Raw genomic sequence first — 10235 nt, 5'->3', positions numbered from 1 at the left:
ATCTGATGGATGTTGTGTTTCTTTCAAATTCTTGAAGTTCAGCCTTAATGTTCAGGAGCAAGCAGGCAGAGGTGATCTAGAATCTCTTTGCCATTCTATTGTGCTCGCTGGTGCAGCAGATTCAGTAGATAGTGGGGAATATTTTAACCCTATTAGTATTTGGATGTTTAGCTACGGTGCTCTTAGATCTGTCTAAAAGCACATTGAAAGGATATTGGAGGGTGGAGACAAGAAAAAGGAAAATGAAACAGAGAAAAACAACAACAAAAAGAGAAAAAAGACAAAAATATAAAAAAAATAAAAAATTTGTAATTACTGTTCTTAAAAAAAAAAAAAAAACTCACAAAGTAGAAAACCGCACAGTGCACTTGCATGCTGCGCGAAAAATCTAGTTCACTATAGCTATGTGGAACCTTCTCCTGAAGGCCTGTGGCTTCTTATGCCTGGATAGAGGAGCAGAGCAAAAATGAACAAGAATAAAGGTGGAACTAAGAGCCAGAGAAAAACTGTGCCTTTTTAAAAAAAAGGGTATAAAGAAAAAAATTACAAAAAAAAAAAAAAAAAAAAAAGGGAAGACAGAAGCAGGGAGAGACAGGAACGGAGAGACAGAGAGAGAAGGTTGGGGGTGCAGGGGGGGCTCCCTACTGCTAGCTCGTTTGTTGGAGGCTGAATTATTAGTAGAAAATCTTCATTCCCTTAAAAATCTAGTTCACTGTAGCCACTTTCCCTCTAGGTTTTTCAATTTGTTGGTATATAGTCACTCAAAGCACCTATAATTATCTGTGTATTACTATGCCGTCCATGGTAATATCGCATTTTTCACGCTTATTTTCTGGGTGTTTTATTTTGCTTTTCTATTCAGTAGTTTGTTTGGTTTATTTTCTCAAAACCCCAGCTTTTAGTTAAAATTTTTTCGGTCTTTGCTATAGGGTATGTGTACTTTCTGGAAAGACATGAGGTTGGGTGGAAAGTGAGAAATCATCCCTCCTGAGTGGTAGTTCTTCCTCTTTATTTTCCTCTTGGGATTTGGGGCATGCAATGCACACATGCACTCAGTGATGCCAGTTCCAGGACTCAAATAGTACAGTCAGTCTTATAGGATCAGCTGCCTTAACCATCATGCCACTGGCTGACCTTTGGTTGTTCTTTTAGTCTCTGTTTTATTTATGCCAGTTCTAATTTTTTTTTTTTTAGAGAGATTTTTTGCTATAGGTTCATCTGCACTCACCAGAAAGATGGTGAGAGACAGAAAGCAAGAAATCACCCCCCAGGGGAGATGGCAACACTGCAATCCCTTCTCCTTCATTCTCTTGGGATCTTGGGCATGCACGCACACACACCCAGTGTGAGTTTAAGCCACCGAGTCTTGAACTCGATCCTCGCTCAACTACATGGGAGTCCAGCAACATAGCCATTACGCTAACTGCTGGTCCCATGCCTGCTCTAATTTTTATTATTTTGTATCTTCTATTAAAACTTTTGGGATATCTTGTTCCCACTTTTTCAGTTTTCTGGGGTAAGTCATTAGGTTACTTTATCATCTTTTTAAAACGTGTGTGTGAGTGCTAATTGTTGTAGACTTGTCTCTTAGGAGTGCTTTTGATGTGTTTGAAAGCATCTGGAGGGTTGAGATTAAATTATTACTTGTTTCATAAAATTTTCATTTGTATCTTAATTTATTCAGTAATTTTGAAGCTACTCAGGGTAAATTATGTAATTTTCATGTATTTGTGAATATTTGAAAGTACTTTCTGTCGGAGTTTAATTTTATTATATATAATAACAAATAAGTTGGTATATATAATCTGTTTTCTTTTTAGTGTTAAAGACTTATTTTGTTCTCTGTTATGTGGTCAGTCTTCAGAAATATTCTATGTGTGGCTGAGAAAAATGTGTATTTTGTTTTTGTCAAAATCTTCTGTAAATGTTGGTTAGTTTATTTGGATTATTGAATCATTAATTTTCTGTCTTTTTTTCTTTTTGTCTATATGATCTGTCTAGAGGTGACAGTACAGTGTTGAAGTCCACATGAATTAGCACATCACAATCGGTCTTTCTGTTTATATTTAGCAGTCTTTCTGATGTTGAATGCATAAAGTTTTATGATTTTTATATCTTCTTGGTGAATTAATCTTTTTAATACACTATGGCCTCTGACTGTTTTTTACACATTTTTTAAAAAAGGTTTTACAATAGGGTGCATGAATTCTTACCAGAAGGAGAGAGAAGAAAAGTGAAAACTCCCCCCCAGAAGGGATGGCTACACTGCAAACCCTTCTCCTCCATTCTCCTCTCAGGATGTTTGGTATGCATGCTCATGAACTTGGTGCGATTTTCAAGCCTCCAAGTTTGGGACTAAAACTGCACAATCAGAAATTTGGGACTCATCTGCCTTAAGTTACATGTACAGAGTTGTATAGACTTTCTCTCTCTCTCAGATATACATAAATTATTAAATCATAGTTATTATGATTGTTTAACTGACTATATGGCACATGCACTCACTGAGCATTGAGGGGGATGGGTTCCAGAAAGCAAGCCACCAGGTCCTGTTCCAGAACTCAAACCATGGTCAGATATGTAATGTTCCAGCACCTTAACCTGCTTGCCAGCTCCCCTGCCCTCATATTTTTTTAATGTCTCTCTTTAATTTCAGTTGACTAGTACCTTACATAGATTGTTAGTTATTGTGGTAAAATATCTTTATCCTTCAGTGTTTCTCTAACTGTGATACGGCCATTCAACCTGAGATATATATGTATAATGTTAAAGAACAATTTCCCAAATCTTCTTTTATTGATGGCATTTTTTATAATCACTATTTTAAAATGTACCCTCTGTGGATGCAACACAGAATTCGTTTTGATAGAGCTATGAATATTATAAAATATATTAGCACTAAGTCATTTTTTAAAATTTCTAGAGTGGTAAAAATTTAACCCAGCCTATGGAATGAAGTTAATGCAGCAGGATCCCACATGCCAATTGCATGGTTTGAATCCTGAACCCAGTATCTTGAGAATCACAGTAGGCACATGTACTTGTACAACCTAAATCCTGAAAGAAGGGAGAAATGAATTGTGTCATGAACGTTCCTCCTTGGAGATGATTTTTTAACTTTCCATCTGTGTCCCCCAGAAACACATTAACCCTTTATTAATTATTTAACAAAGTTATTCTTATTTTAAATGGTCTGATTCTCTTTCTCTATCAGTAAATTTTTTTGTATTTAATTTTAACTTATTTTATACATTGAATCACATTTATCACTTAGCTTGTAAAGTGAATGTTCGAACAGAAATACATTTCTCACCACTCCAGCTGCGATTTTGTACTTTTTTGTTCCCATCTTGATTCTTTTAAACCTACCATTTGACCCCAGGTCCACCATCATTGATTAGAATAACTTCAGCTATCACTTGAATTTCTTTCTTTCTTTCTTTCTTTCTTTCTTTCTTTCTTTCTTTCTTTCTTTCTTTCTTTTTTTATTTTTTATTTTTTTTATGGAAAGGCTTTTGCTATAGGGTGCATGTGCCCACCAGAAAGAGAGAGACAGAGAGCCAGAAAATGAAAAATAACCTCCCAGGGGTGATTTTGCACTGCAATCCCTTCTCCATTCTCCTCTCAGAACCTTGGGCACACACACACATGCACCCAGCATGAGTTTAAGCCACCAGATCCAGGATTCAAACTTCATTTGACTACGTGAGAGTTCAGCAACATAGACATTATACCAACTGCTGGTCCCACTATCACTTAAATTTCTGCTGCTTTCTAAATATTTGACTACTAAAACTTCAAAGATGATGTGCACAAGATTCATCTGTGTACTACTCAGTTTTTTCCCCCAGTTTTAATTTTTAACTCCAATATGTATATGCCTGCTTAAACAGAAACATTTAAATTTCTATTTTGATTCAATGCCAAAAAAAGTACTAAAATTTTTTTCTACCCCCCCCTTTATTTATTTATTTATTTATTTATTTATTTATTTTGAGAGAGGTTTTTCACTATAGGGCACGTGCGCTTGCCAGACAGAGAGAGACATAAAGACAGAAAGCGAGAAATCATCCCCCAGGGGGGATGGTCACGCCGCAATCCCTTCTCCTCCAGTCTCCTCTCCGGATCTTGGGCACGCACGCACACGTGCCCGGCGTGAGTTTTAAGCCACCGGGTCCAGGACACGAACCGCGGTCGACTACGTGGGAGTCCAGTGACACAGCCATTACGCTAACTGCTGGTTCCCATATTTATTTATTTTTTTAGATGAGTTCCCTATTCAATATTCTTATTTCTCTGTGGTTTGATATAGGTGGTCACGTCACAACTTGGTTTTAACCCTATAATATCTTGGTTTTAACTGTGTTATATCTTTCGGAGTATCCTTAGTCTTCAGTCTGTGGATGGCAATTAAACTGCAAACCTGGTTATGTAATGTGTCACTTCTTTTGGCTTTATATTATTTATACTCTGTGTTTTAGCAAATGATAAAGAGATATTCATCTTTATTTGAACTCTATCAATATTTTTGAATGCACAACTGAAGTATAAAGATGCTTGTAAATATACTTTAGCTTATGAGTAATGAGCAGTATGCACATAAAATATTTTATTGGAATTAGGTTAAGTATTTAAATACAAAATCACTTTGTAATCACTTCCTTGAACACCTTTACTGACCTTGCCTTTCATCCCAGACCAGGAATAACTTACCTACATATACTGTTTCTACTGCTATTAACATTAGGAATACACTTGGTGCTTTCATAGGATGACTGCTATAGTTCTATTTTCATAAGAAAATTTACATATATGTTCTTAATATCATTGGCTTGAAGAACAAATTAATAATACAGAAAAAAGAAATAAAAAAACCTTTGTATTTTTTTTAGACTGGTTACCATCAAGTTGTGTCTAATTTACTTAATCTAACACATTACTCCAGATATATATTTATACTCATGTGTTTGTATGAGATAATAAACACCTTGACATAGCAGAATATTTATTATGCTTTCATCCCTTGCAGCAAAATCATTTTGGAGATCTCTGAAGAAATACTTGGAATAAATTTAGCAATGAATAAGTTACCAAAGAGATAGAATGTTTGTACTTTATTTTTTTCTCTCTTTACAAAGAGTACAGAAATATACAGAGGGACAAGCATATACAAACATACAGAGAAAATAAATTTACCATGTTATACTCTATTTCTCAAGGGTGATGAGGGGAAATGTATTTTTACAGGGATTCATATCATTTGAGGATGTTGCCATGGACTTTACCTGAGAGGAGTGGCAGGACCTGGAAGATGCTCAGAAGATTCTATACAAGGATGTGATGCTGGAGACCTACAGCAACCTGATGTTTTTGGGTTAGTGGATCTCCCATGAAGCTCTCTGAAGTAATTACTGTCTCCTTTCATAGTAAATGTACAAGGGTTTCATAATGTTTAATCCTGTTTAGGAATCAGATTTTACTCCGTGGTTAATGTTAGTGACACTCCTCTTTAAGAAAATGCCCAAATCAGCCCCTTTATTGCACAGCACAGCTGATAAAGCTGAGCCATTGTTACTCTTCAAATAGGTTACATGAATAGTTTGGCAAAATTCCACACTGCTTTTATTTACAGGACAGTGCATTGCCAAACCGGCAGTGATATTCAAGTTAGAGCAAGGAGGAGATCCATGGACATTAGGAGAACTTCCCAGCTTGAACCTCCCAGGTTAGTCAGTGCATAGTTTTCAGGGACTAGTGTAATGCATTTTCTTTTAAAGAATTTATATTTCATTGAGAGGGGAAAACAAAATGTTAGTACTGGTGAACTTAGAAAAATGTAGAAATGCTTTCCTGGGATAAGAGTGTGAAAAAATGGGTATATATTTTTTAAAGCATCCTATGGGATGACATACTTAGGGTAATTAGTATGTATTTTTATTGGCTACAAGTCCTTTCTAAGTAACATTTCTTCTTAAGTGACAAGTGTTTTTTGACTTCTGCAAATAGATGATCTAGAAAACTGTTGACATTAGCAAAGAAACAGTACACAATACACAGTGTTATAAGAAAGGAAAGTGAAAAAGGACAGGGAAAACAAATGATGCATGGAAATCTTTCAGTGTAAAATTATAGGAAGACAGGAGGTAGATATTTTGAATATTGTTAAAGGTATTAAAGGAAAGGGAAGCATGTAGGAACAAAATAAATCCACTCAGCTTTCAAAAATATTAATGTAAATTGCTACAGTAACATATTAAGGAGAAAAAAACATATTTCTTATTATAGATCAGTACCAATATTTGAAATACATATGAGCAGTGTGAAATAAATTCTCAAATATAATTTATGGAAATGATTGTCTTTTTTCTACCAAAGAGAATTGATATAACAGAGACTGCTTGTAAGTAGAATGAATATGGGAAGACAGTTCTTTTTGCCCTGTATATAGTTCATGTGTGGAAGAAACCATTTTACAAAAAGTCTGTCTCATTAAGTAGAAGATGAGAAGATGATACACAAGATGCACACTATAAATGCAGAGAATGCAAAAAATTATTTTTTAAAATAATTTTTGCAATTGATTTTAAACACAGAGTGGACGATTCCTATTCATAAGAGTAAGAGGAATTCTTTTTTTTTTTTTTTTTTTTTGAGAGGTTTTCACTGTAGGGCGAGTGCGCTCACCAGAGAGAGAGAGACATAGAGACAGAAAGTGAGAAATCACCCCCCAGGGGGGATGGTCACGCCGCAATCCCTTCTCATCCATTCTCCTGGGATCTTGGGCACGCACACACATGTGCCCAGCGTGAGTTTTAAGCCACAGGGCCTGGGACATGAACCACGGTCGACTACGTGGGAGTCCAGCGACATAGCCATTATGCTAACTGCTGGATCCCAAGAGTAAGAGGAATTATTATTGTAGAATTAAAATCTAGCTTTTCATCAGTGAGTGCACACAAGGGAAACACCCTATAAATATAAAAAACATAAAAAATCATTTTTTCAGAGGTAAAAAATTATGGTAACCAGAGAAATTACAAAGAAGTCAAACCTTATTATGTGTAGAAATTATCAAAGCTTTCAACTATTGTTATACATGAGATGACTCTTACTGGAGAGAACATTTGTAGATAAAACAATATAGGAATTTATTGTGTTTGAACACACCCCTTACTGACCATTTGAAAACTTATACAGGAGAGAAGCTCTATAAGTGTATACAATGTAAGAAAACATTTTCTCAGAATTCAGACCTCACTGTACATCAGAGGAGTCACATAGGAGAGAAATTCTATGAAAATAAAATACGTGGAAAAGTGTTTTATAAGAAGCCATACTTCACTGTGCATCAGGCAACTCACACTGGAGAGAAATCCTATGAATGTGAGGAATGTGGAAAATCTTTCAATCCCAAGTCAGTATTGAGTAGACATTGGAAAATTCATACAGGAAAGAAACCCTATGAATGTAAACAATGTCAGAAAATGTGCTCTCTGAAGTCACATTTCACTGAGAATCAGAGAACACACACAGGAGAAAAAGTCTTTGAATGTGAACAGTGTGGGAAAACATTCTCCAGTAAGGGGTACCTCACTGTACATAAGAGAACTCACATAGAAGAGAAGACCTATGAATGTAGGAAAATGTTCTCCTGCAAGTCAGATCTCACTAAGCATCAGAGAACACACACAGGATAAAAACCCTTTGAATGTGAACACTGGGAAAACATTCTCCACCAAGGAGTACCTCACTGTACATAAGAGAATTCACACAGGAGAGAAGCCCTATGAATGTGAACAATGTAGGAAAATGTTCTCCTGGAAGTCCCAGCTCACCGTGCATAGTAGAACTCATACAGGAGAGCAGCCCTATGAATGTGAACAGTGTAATAAAATGTTCTCCCTGAAGTCTCTTCTTAATGTGCATAGTAGAACTCATACTGGAGAGAAGCCCTATGAATGTGAACAATGTAGAAAAATGTTCTCCTGCAAGTCAGAATGGAGGAGAAGGGATTGTGGTGTGGCCTTCCCCCCTGCCTCACCCCGTGGGGGATGGTGGTGATTTCTCACTTTCTATCTCTCGGTCTTTCTCTGTCTTTCTGGTGAGTGCACGCACCCTATAACAAAAGGACTCTACAAAAAAAAAAAAAATACAAATTTGATGACTGAAGTAAGATACGTAGTGCAAGTTGGGTGCTACTTTATAGTATGTTTATTCTACTCAGTGAGGTTTATGCCTAAATTCAGACTTGTTTTCGTGGATATGTATATATCAGCTGTGCTTGCTATTCATAATTTTTAGATTAATTAAGATCTTTACTGAATCAATAAAATGTGTGTGTGTGTGGAGGGGGCAAAGGCCTTGAAAGCAACAGTAGATATCAGAGACAGTGTGGGAGGAGGGTGGGATATGGCACAGGGTGAATGATAGGAAATCAAGGATGGGAAATAAAGCAAAATATACAGGAAACAAGAAATGGAAAATTATTTGTTGACAATAACAGATATTTTGATATGCTTTATTGAGCCAATATACAGTGCATTCTGGATGGAAAAACCTAATTTTGTATGCTGTAATGATGTATAGTGAATGAATGTAAATAAATAAATTTTTAAGAAATCATGCTAGGAATATATGTGTGTATGCCCCAAATCCCAGGAGAATAAGGAAGGGATTGTGGCATGGCCATAATCCCTGGGAGTGATTTCTCATTTTTCCCTTACTGTCTTTCTCTCTCTCTCTCTTATGAGTGAACACACCCCATGGCAAAAACTATTAAAAAAAAAAAACAGTGATTAGTATCAATAGCCTCTGCTACCTGACCTGTTTTGGGGCCCATATTTACAAACTGGCAAATGAGCATTAACTGGGCACTTAGGGACTCCACCCTTCTCAGCCCACAGTCCACTGCCCACCCTACAGTTCTAGGTGCAGCTACTGCTCCCAAAAACTGGGGCATGTGTAGGCTGACATCAAGGTCTTCAGAAAGTCCCAACACCGGGGCACCCTCATGCTCACCCCTTCATGGCCACTGACAGTTCAGCACCTCTGCTGTTCCCCACCCTCCAGATCTTCATTGATGAGGGTATGGGCCTGGTCTCATATCCCCCAAGCTGGCTGGGGTCCAGGTACACTGAACTCCAGGTGAGCTGTCCAGCCCCCTCCTGTGCACAGTTCCAGATATATGCCATCTATATCCTCTCCCAAGATGTTATTCCTGGGGACACAACAGTACATTCTGCCCTAACCTATTAACCAATTATGAAGAAGTTACTTCATGTGCCATGATGGGTGTTGCCTGTCCCTATAGACCCTCTTACTCTGGGGACTAGATTGGGTTCACCATCCTGATTGCTTTGTGGGTGTGAAGTAGCTGGCGGGAGGGGTAGGTATCAGCTGGGCTGGTATAGGGAGTAAGTGACAGCCATTGGACAGAACACCCACCACCCACTGGACTCTTCCCAGGCCTCTGCAAAGCTCCAGGTCTTTCTCCAGGAATGGTGCCAACAGCCCCTCTCTGGACCTAAGAAGGGTAAACTTCTGCACCTGCACATGCTGGGATCAGGTAGCTGCATGTCCCTGCATCTAGGTGTACTGGGCTGTCTGCTACATCTCCACTAGGAGGCTTCCCTTGGCAGAAATGCCCACTTGGGGATCCTGGCTTGTGCCAGATGTACCCTATGTGCCCAAGTCAGCAAGAAAACTTGAAAACTCCAGACCATTACTCATTTACTCATGTTATTTTCTACGTTTTTCTCTTTCTTTCTTTCTTTCTTTCTTTCTTTCTTTCTTTCTTTCTTTCTCTCTCTCTCTCTCTCTCTCTCTCTCTCTCTCTCTCTCTCTTTCTTTCTTTCTTTTTGTTGGAAAGGATTATGCTATAGGGCTCGTGCATTCACCAGAAAGACAGAGGGAGATGGAGAGATAGGAAGTGAGAAATCATCCCTAAGGGAGGATGGTCACAGTGCAATCCCTTCTCCATTCTCCTCTCGGGATCTTGGACATGCATGCACACATGCCTGGCCTGAGTTTAAGCCACCGAGTCTGGGACTCGAACTGCGGTCGACTACATGGGAGTCCAGCGACATAGCCATTACGCCAACTGCTGGTCCTGTGGTTGCTTTTTCACCTTCCCTCTCTCTCTCTGTCTCTCTTTCTCTCACTCTGTCCATCTGGTCAAATTAAAATAAATGAATAAATAAATAAATAAAGTTAAATAAAATAATTCTTTAAAAAAT

At 37.8% G+C, this 10235-nt stretch overlaps 1 long non-coding RNA gene across 1 annotated transcript in view; it reads left to right on the top strand.

The window, feature by feature from the left end:
* Positions 1-6182, top strand: part of LOC114004707 (uncharacterized) — a 26094-nt gene extending 19912 nt beyond the window's left edge. Inside the window, exon 3 of the long non-coding RNA XR_003546778.1 lies at positions 5248-6182. This is a non-coding gene — a long non-coding RNA (uncharacterized LOC114004707). The remainder of the gene's footprint in view (positions 1-5247) is intronic.
* The last annotated feature ends 4053 nt before the right edge of the window (positions 6183-10235 follow it).

The sequence above is a fragment of the Tupaia chinensis genome, unplaced genomic scaffold (assembly GCF_000334495.1).
Source record: "Tupaia chinensis unplaced genomic scaffold, TupChi_1.0 Scaffold139668_1, whole genome shotgun sequence".
NCBI classification, from domain to species: Eukaryota; Metazoa; Chordata; class Mammalia; order Scandentia; family Tupaiidae; genus Tupaia; species Tupaia belangeri.
The sequence above is the reverse complement of the archived record's forward strand: the minus strand, read 5'-3'. Positions and strand labels throughout refer to the sequence as shown.